Raw genomic sequence first — 10,190 nt, forward strand, 5'->3', positions numbered from 1 at the left:
TGTCGAGACTGACCCCTAGGGCGTTCCGCGAGGGTCCGGTCGCTTCTCTATATTAGGGAGGTAGACCAAGTCCAGATGGGGAACCAGAGAAGGGTCGACCTGCACGGACCTTGTGGAGATCCCTCCGCGGGTCCACCGTAGGATTGATCCACTTGGCTTGTGGAGTTGACCGAGAAAGCTGCGCTTCTCCTCGCCGAGTTGAGGCTCAGGGAGGGGGACTACTGCTTGAAGAGTGGAATAGGATTCCCTCTGTGGTCGTGGGACGCCTCTTTTGGGTAGAGCGGCGAACATTGGCGCTAGGAGCAAGAACAGCCAGTACTGGGTAGGAAGTACTGGGTATCCACTCCCATCCTTGCTTTTACCGCGCCATCTGCTCTCGAAAACCGGAAGACCGAGTCGAGGGAAAAGCAGTTTGCCACGCCATTTCTCTGACGCATGGCGAGGGCGCGAGGCTAAGAGGCTGGGTAGAGTGACGAGTGTAACAAGGGAGTGAGCTCTTGTTCTGGGCTCTATGAACTTTTGAGGGAAGTGAACCCATTCCTGGTAAGGGATGAACCTCACCTGTCAGGTAGCCAAAGACACTCTTGGTACCGGAGTCTAAACCTCCACGACTAGAGTAGGGTCGCGAAGTGTGTGAGCCAACGCTTGGCTCAGGGTCACTCACGACTTCCAGCGTCTGGCTACTTGGTAGTTTCTTGGTGTAGAGACGTTTTTCGTCACCACGTTAGGAATCAGGGTGGCTTGACCGTCTGGGGAGGAGGTGCTGATGCGGGAGCTTTAGGCTAGTACATATAATGTTTGTCCTAACCACTGTTTCGCGTCGGAACCGCCTCCGGTTAGGGAGTGGACTTTACCCAGGCCTGAATACGGCTCCTGGGCCTGTGTCGAGAGCGAAACCCCTCATGTCTCTAACCTACGGGACCTCATGCTCTGGGGAGTGGGGTAATGAGGGCGTGTGGAGGGTGTCACTGAGAGGACCCTTGGGCCAGTATTGGGAAGGAGGTTCAGATGGTTTTGTGTAACATCGACCTACTCCGCATGAGGGTCCGGGGGAGGTCCTAGGAAACGGGCTCCATTTTCGGACTAGGCAGCAAGGTGCTGTCGCTGCCTTAGGCGTAACAAGAGGGAGTAGACTCCAAGCTGTAGCCGGACGGAGCGAAAGCTCATGGAACTCATTTGAAAGTGCCCTCCGCTCATTACACTACGGAGACATTAACCGGTGTAGTGTGAGACTAAGGGGGAAAATTTTTTCCCCTTTGGTGGTGGGCCAGGACGGTGAGAAGCCATGACAAAGGGCAAGGGCGTTAGCAACTACTCTGACAGGTGGTATCTGTCAGGGGATGTGGGTCTCGGAAGTCGTAAAGACCCGCTAGAGGTAGGTGGGGGCCCCGAAACGGTGACACTCAACAATACTGCTGGAGTCACTGGAGGGTGGCCCTCTAACCACACTAGGGGTGGCAGTATGAGGTCGAGACGGAGATTGTATCTCCCGCTAAACAAGCCCAAGTCCTCAAGGAGTTCAGAAGGAAGGTGCGGGATTTGTGAGGTAGTCCAGGGAAAAGAAAGTTTGGGGCTCTCTGCTGGAACTGCTACCTCCGCGACCCGACCACGGATAAGCGGGAGAAGATGGATGGATGGATCCTCTCTTTATTGCCAATACTTTGAATAATTGTGTATTTTGTTGTATTATATATTTTTTTATAGGACATTTTACTTTAAATTCTTATGTTTATGTTTGTTTGTTTTTTTATTCTAAAATGGAGCAACTGTCACAAAACCCAATTTTCCTTGTGATAAATGATCCCACATATATACGAATATTAAATATATTCTAATTAAATTGCTTTTAATTGAGGGCTGTCCTCTTTGTTTTAGAGCTTCTTTCACATCTAAATGATCTACAGTGTTAAAGATGGTCGGTATTGGTTTAAAACTACTTTTATGTCCTGTACAGCCGGGTGTTTTTTGTTCTGTTTGGCTGCTGTTATGGATCAGGGTGTGGAGTGAGGGGGGGGCGCGTCTCCAGGGTGGGGGGTATTAGTGATGCTCTGCTGTGTCTCCAGTGGATCCTGTGACACCTCTAATGTTGGTGTGATTTACAGACCGCTGGACAAACAAGCATCATTACCGCAGCCTGTAAACGTGGGCTGGACCGACCGCTCTCAAAGTGGAGTCTGGGGACCCTCAGGGGCCCTCAAGAGGCTCCCTGGGCACCCCTCAGTGAAATTAGAGACTTTTATTTCACTATTATTTCATTCAGGAGGAGATCACAGACGCAGTGAGAATGAGCGATCAGAGGTCTCTGCTGTCGTCTTCTCTCAGAACGATTACTCTGCAGCCTAACTTTCTGACAGGGCCCATGCTGGGATCTTAACGGTCTTTATAAAGGAAAAGTGCATCTAAAACACTTTAAATGTTGTTAAAAACAGCTGAAGGTCATTCGGTATATTAGCCTCCTTTTCCCTGCCAAAAAAAATATATTATTATGATAAACTATTTTCAATAAAAGCGTACTTATTTCTAGTATTTTTCAGTGTTATTTATTAAGCTTAACTTTATTTTATGTATTATACACATTGTCATGATTTTTTCTTGAAGAAAATAGCGTTTTTCACAATCTATTCTGGACTAACTATTGGGTAAAACATCAATCAACCCTTGCCCTCTCTTTCCTTTAAGTGTGTGTGTTTATCATATGTTTGTTTGTTTGTATGTTGTATGGTGGCCGATAAGTGCAAACGCGCTACAACGGCCCAAAACACTCCCATTAGGAGAAACATTTAATGCAGCATTTAAAAAAACCTTCACCAACTTGATGAAACATACACAGTTTACTAAAAGCACTGCATAAACTAAACGTAACATTTAACATTTTGTTAAAGAAAACCTGCTGTTCACAAACAACAACTTCGAAGAAATTGGGGAGAATAAAAATCTCTTTGAGTTTAACGCTCGTGTGTTTCTGACATTTTCCAGAACATCATCAACAACGGTCCTTATCTCTCCGGGGTCACAAACTGACTCTGCACTCACAAAGAAACTGAGCCCACTGTCAATTACAGAGGCAAATTAAAATAAGACACCAGTTTACTGCAGGTTATTCATGATATGTGCTCCCAGTGAGTCGGTCCTCCGGGGACAAACAGTCTGAAGGCCAAACAAACACTTTAACAAGGTACCGCTGCTGTTTTCATGCTCGGAATCAACAAAATCGACTGCGTGACAGAAGAGCTAAATGCCAAACGGCTGCTGAAGAGCACAAGTGTTGCTGTTGGAGGTCTGTTAGTTTCTGCTGCTGGAGGTTAACAACTGCAATGCTGCCCCCAGCTGACCCTGCCGGGGAACTGCAGACCGGCAGACAGCAGCACAGACCGGCAGGCAGCAGCACAGACCGGCAGACAGCAGCACAGACCGGCAGACAGCAGCACAGACCGGCAGACAGCAGCACAGTTTACATCAGGAAACATTTAATGCAAATACCGATCATGTTGCACCAGAGGGGCAACGATAAGTCTCTTTTTTTATATATATATATTATATATATATATTTGTTTTACATTTGTAAAGTATTTGTATACTTTAAGATGTATCTTATATCAATGAAATTGGTTAACAGCTCTTGTTCTCTGTACATTTGATTTTGGAAAAATAGTACTGTTATATACAGTTTAAAAATTATATAGGTTATAATGATCAAATATATATGTACATTGTCCAAACGCTATTATTTTTAAAGGAAACTTGTGAATGACGTGAAAACAAAAAAATTGGGTAAATGATTCAAACTTTCCGAATTTAAATTCTAAGTCTACCTTAATCACATGATGTAATTTATTTAAAATAAAATGTCAGAATTTCCCAAGAAAACATGTCAATATGTTTAGATGAGTTGAAAGAGAGATGCTCTCTTCCATCATCATGACCTAAACTCTAATACTTGTTCTTGCTAAATATCAAAGTAAAGATTTCCTGTTTGGGAAACTATTGCCGCTCAAAATACGCTTCTTATTTTTGGTACATGACTGTACAGTAGAGCTTCATTAGAAATAGACAGGGAACAATAATTTTAACATAATTGGAACCCGTTGTGTTCAGGTCTGGGTTGAAAGGTCCTGTTGCACAAAGCTTGCTGTTTTTTCTTTTAATGTAATTTTTTATAATTGTGCCTTTTTTAAAGAAATGTGTCTCTTGCTCATCAGCGCTCAATGTGTTAAAGCCTGGCGGAAAGGGTTACATTGAAGGTGGTAATGTTTTATCATTCTCCTTCAGGCTAAATATAAGCCACAGTGTGTGGGCATTATATTACTCTTTGTCATGTCTTGTATTTGAAGAATATCATAAACATTTTCTCTTTTATTTTTTAAACCAACCGGAGGTAAATCCGCACAACACATTTGTAATCTCTTCTCTGGGTTGACCGTTTTTTGTGGGTATTTCAAAAGGGTTAATACAAGCCTCAGCATGGCGATCAGCCGGGACAGATGACGTAATGACGCAAAAAATACCCCTCTGGCCTCGGGTTGGATTTAGATCTAGTTTTGGCACTGCCAGTTGGGTTCAGTTGGGTTACAAAGACGTGGGTTCAGAACTCTAGTTTAGGGTCTTGCTCCATGTCACCAGAGGGCTTACTGAGGTAAGGGCTGTTCTGTTACTTCACGACCCAGATTTATACCACAAGATACATTCTATTCAAACATCTTGACTGACTGGACGCCCTCTATAATATTATCAGTAACATCCACACTGTGAAGCCAAAAGGTTCCCATGTTTTGACGAGAGAACACGGACAACGACTGACGGACACAGAGAAGAGGGGAAGTTCTGGGTCCTCTTTCTTCATCGAAAGCCAAGTTTGGCTCTTTGTTTGAAAACAAACTGTCCGTTGTCTTGTTGTCGAGGCCAAAATGCAAATGGTGTTTGATCTGCATGTTAACGACAAGCCTGGAGCCTCGTGTCCGTCTGAAGGCCTCAGCAGAAGACGAATGGTGTTTATCAGCCGCTCTGGAATCACACAGGACACCATGTAATTACCTTTTTTCTTAAAGGTTGTATTTATTAGGATCCATCATCGCTCTTGTTTCATTAATTAATGCTGTTGACGGGCTGAAGAATTGTCACCCTTGCCCCCCCTTTCCCTTATCCCCCCTCCATCCTTCACAGGCAGAAGAACCTCCTCTCCTCTCTCTGGCTATAAAAGCCTGACATCCCAGCATGCCGCGGGGCCTACAGCCCCAGCCCAGCGGTGTCAATTAAATTTGATTGACTGAGTAAAAGAAGCACACAAATAAGCCAAAACAACAGACACAAAAATCTATACGACTCCCCACCCCCCCCTCCACTCCTCCGCCCTGGCTGTCAAATCAAGCGCTTGTCTCGTCCGTTTTCATGGCGTGTGCCGTGGACGTCCGCTGCCACACAACCACTTCTGTGTATGTGTGTGAGCATCAGCGGTCAAATGCACACACCGCACCCCCTTAAAACCCCCAACCAGCCATCTCCAACCCCCACTCCATCCACACACAGAGACCAATTTACGGCTCCGGAGCCTCGTCCAACGCTGCAAGAAGCAGAAGGGCCCCTGGGGTTCGACTCAATGTTTGTCCCAATAAATGAGGTCTATTTATACAGGTTTAAATTCACCACCCCCCCAAAATCCCATCGAAAGAGGAGAAAGAGAAGCGGAGAGGGTGGGAAAAAAAAAAAACAAAATCGCACTTGCTTTTTCGTTTACATGAACCGGCCTTCTTGATAAATCCTGCTTCATCCAACAGTTCACGTTCCTCGTTTCTCTCTGTGTTCTTTTGCTAATTGTGAGCCGGGGAGCTCATGTTCCCATATTGGTCGGCGATTGATTGAGGGACGCTATTAGGAGCAAACCCATTAGTCTGCTGTGGGGAAGCAAGCCAACCCTGCGTGGAACCATCAAAAGGGCCAAGTTTGCTATCCAAAACACCATAAATCTCTGCCGCCGTGTTAAGTGACTGTTTTTTGACATGCGCCTGACAGCGCACGGAAATAATATACGCTTGGTTAATTTATCGTCCTTTAAATGAACCAGAGAGCACAATTTGAACATGACATCAACTTGAATCAGCTGTGGTCAAAAGTGGGGCGTACCAGGGGAGCCCAGCAGAGGGGGCATCTGACAGTGTTAGGGGATGTCTAAGTGAAAGTTAAGAAAGCTTCAAGTCATTACTGAAAGAGCTCAACACAACTTGGCTTCTGGACTTTGTTATGCAATCAGCTCTCAATGGCACTGGTTTATACAACCCAGTTCTCACAAAAAAACGTGTAAGTAACTACGTCGGTCCACAACGTAGGACGTAGTATTTCTACAAAAACACCTCTGAAATTGTAGGATCCCTACGTTTTTGTTTCACCATTCATTCCAATGGCTGGCCTGCTATGATCACGTGATCCTTCAAATATTCTGGAGACACGTACCACGGTGCAAACGGCGTCGGCTGCGGCGCAAGGGAGAAGCAGAAGGTTGTGCCTAGGTCGACCGGCGAGGACGGTGGACATACCCTACGCTGAGAAAGGCGTTGTTTATACCGTGCATCGTCCCCAGGAACAATCTTCCTCAGGTGAAGGCACAGCGACCGCCACGCGGAGCCACGGTCAGTTTTCAAGCAGGGAAAAAGACGCTTTCGATACACAAAGACGGTACCCGGTTTGACATTCATCGTGTACAGACAGGTTGTATTAATTTGCACACTGAAGTTGAGAATCGCTGACAAAATGCATGCTTGCCATGATGTACAGAGTGGCATGAAATACTAGGGCCACCTGGTAATAATAATGACGATGTGGGCTACAAATGCAAAATGATGGTTGACAGATACCCGCAGATCAACGGGGCAAAACCATTGTGATGGCCGACACCAAGGAATGTTGAGGTGTGGGGGGGGGTTTCGGGCAACCCTTTCGCCCAAACCAGAAATACCGACCAACCCTGATTAGTAAGAGCAAAGGCTCCATTACAAATGGTACACACGACTAAGCCGGTCCAGTAGCTACAGAGTCAAGAGACCCCGCTTCACCAATATGTACAGTCACTCTACTGATGACATGCCGGTGAAATATTTGTATATGTTGTTCTAAACTAAAATGACACGGTACCAAGGCCAAACGGAAAAATTCCAGGCTGAGGTCGGGCTGCAGTATGCTAAACTAGAGAGAATCGCTGTCAAGGGGGCTACAACTACACAAGAATGACATATTCTGACAGTGATTTAATTGGTAATACAACGTTTCAAAATGATGCCGAAGTAACCACATACCTGATAACCGGGATAAGTAAAGAAACCGGATGAATTAAAGGCTTTGACAAGTCTACAGACCAGACGGCAGGCGAAAAACCTTTTAAAATGCGTGTTTTCTAGAATGGACGATTTGGCTAAGCATAACGTTGTAAAATGCTGCCGACCCGTCTAGACTTCACAAACGGCCTATCAGACATAAATAAAACCAGCCGACTGTATTGCGCCATGACATCAGACAGTTAATGTGGTTTGGTAACCTGTTTAACTTTTGTCTGTTCCTGACAGATATGAAGAGCTTGTGAGCTCTGAGTGCTAAGAGCTAACGGCTTGTTGTTTGTTTTTCTGGGAGCTCATGAAGATGACGTCCAAGGCTCCGCTACACTCGCGTACTATAGATCAGGGGTACTCAAGCATTACAAAATCTTACAAGGGTCCACAAAGAAAATGTTCAAAAGACAAAGGTCCGTTTAATACGGCATTCAAACTTTTTAAACAATTGTAACAAGATTTCTTAAGCAAACGAGATTGCAAAAACAGTCTCAAGAAGTAATCAAAACCATCCCAGGAATCCAAAGTCGAAATAAGTCCAGAACTGATTGGTACATTGTGTCAAACCACTGTTGCTTAATGAGAGAAGTGGCACCTTTGGTCTGTTGCCAAGACTTTGAACTTGTGGCACAAAAGGCGTGATGGCCAGGCGGACACACTGGATGCAAGTGTTCATTGGTGAGTCGGCTGCGGTACTTGTTTCTTCACCATGTTCATTGTTGAGAATGGCAGACTCACGAACGCTGTAGGTTGAGCCAACACATATGTGAGAATGTGAAGTGCCATCTATGGCATGGAGGGGAATTAGGCTGGCAGTGACGCATCTTTGTCCCAGAAGCGTGGGAGTGTCAGCAGTCCCCCTCTTTCAGTGCGAAGGTTTTCCTGGAGGTCCAATGCAACTCACTTTGCAGAGAAGCAGCGGCACGGCCCATGGGAAGATTTTTGTGCTTGCTGCAGAGAAGCTCTCCTGACCATTTTCTGACGCAGCAAATGGGTTTAATCAATGTACAGTCAGGACTTGTTTTGGCCTAAAACTCTGAAGTCATCCAAAGGGCGAGTCTTGAAGTTTCAAATGCAGCCTTCTCCCAGGAATAACACCAATGATTCTGAGGAGGGCGATTGTCTCCTTTGCGGTCTGTTCGCAAAAGTTGGGGAAGTGGAGCAGTGCCGCCTCCTGTAAAGGCGAAAAAATAATAAGAAAAATATAAGGAGGCCAGCTGGCTTAAAAGGGTATGATGAAAGTATGCAAAAAGGTGTTCATTGGATCCAGTGAAATGTGTGTGTGAGAAAATATTAAAAAGGCCCCTTAGCCTGTAGGTCAGCTTTTGAAAAACTCGCAGTTTTCCCTCTGGAAAGCACGCAACTGCAATGACATCGCTCACACACTTGGTGTTGTTCTGCCCTGTAGCTTGGAAGATTTAGGTCATTGAGATGATATGTTCTAATCAGCCAAAATGCAACAGCTTCGCATCCTTCCCTTCAATTTGCGATGAATTCCATGAACTGTTTTGCTTTTGCACTCTTTTGCTCTGACAAGAAAACTTGCAGTCTTTCCTAATGGACAAAAACGCTCCCAGGGACCTGGTTGCCTTTTTTGCTCAGTCCACCTGATGTGTTGTGCAGGAGCAAATGTCATCAAACAGTTGGCATTGACCTCTGTCAGCGAATGTTCGCCAGCAAGCCGATGCTGCAAGGAGATGATGCTCTCAAAAAGTTTTATGAGTCTCATCACTGTGGCCATGGAAATTTCAGAGTAGCAACTTCTCCAGAACTTGTGCACAAAAGGACAGACTGGTGGACTTATGGCAGGGGTATGGAGATCAGGTCACGTGGTGGTGTCTTTCAGGGCCGCTGAACCATCCCTCGTCTTCTCCCCATCATGGCTTGGAAGCTCCATCCACAGTAGCAATTGACACCACTCTTCTTTAGAATCTATCCCTCTTTCATATCAGCATTCCCCATCTACTGCTGTTATAAATGTCTTTTCCCCCCTTGTGTGTCCACTGAGGTTCGTCAGGCCACACATCTTCGAACAATCCCCCTTTGCCTTCATCATAAATGCTCCACCAAACACCCAGCAAACTTGAGCAATTGGTCAGTGGTGTCAGTGGACCATCCACACTAAGGAAAGTGCGCTGTGCCATGTGTTTGATTCGCAATCACAAAGCTGATTTAATCAAATCACCAGGCCCAGTAAATTTCCCGTTCTTCTGTTGGCTGTGGAATCTGAGAAGGGGGGATTTGCTTAATTTAGCTGTTATGTTCCTCTTTTTTGTTTGCCTTTCAATACATGGTCTCCACACTTCGAGTCATGGCATTCTTTAATTATTTTCTGCATCAGAGAATGGCTTCTTGTGTTTAGCCACAAAACCCATGCAGCTCCCCTGAGTGAGGACTCAGTTTGGCCTTTTCTCCTTGTGCATAGATGTTACAAGGAATCCTGCTTGCAGCTTTGAAATATTGAGGCATTTAATCCCATTTTACTTTTTGTTGGTTCTTTACCGCTGAATTTTGAGGGAAGGTCGCCTCAAAAAATTATGTCGTTTTCATAGTGCCGTTCAAATTGGCCACTCCTTCAACAAGAAAGCTAACCGTTTCTTGGCATATTAGGCACATTGGTTTTGGTGGCTCGCTGGAGGGAGGATGAACGCATAAATTTTGGGCAGTCCACTCCATCTTTGAATTGCCGAGGTTTCACTGTCGACTTTTCTTTATTGGTCATCTTTGGAACATGCCATTTTTCTTAGGCCTTACCTAGCTACACTAGGCTACAGCCTGAAAACTTAACTAGCTAAATGCAACTAGATTGGCCTGTCCTCCTCGCTCTGACTTTAATTTATTTTTAAGCTCCCGCGCTGACTCAGAACAGGTTGAAAG

Source organism: Notothenia coriiceps, unplaced genomic scaffold (genome assembly GCF_000735185.1).
Source record: "Notothenia coriiceps isolate Sejong01 unplaced genomic scaffold, NC01 NC01_scaffold00037250, whole genome shotgun sequence".
NCBI classification, from domain to species: domain Eukaryota; kingdom Metazoa; phylum Chordata; class Actinopteri; order Perciformes; family Nototheniidae; genus Notothenia; species Notothenia coriiceps.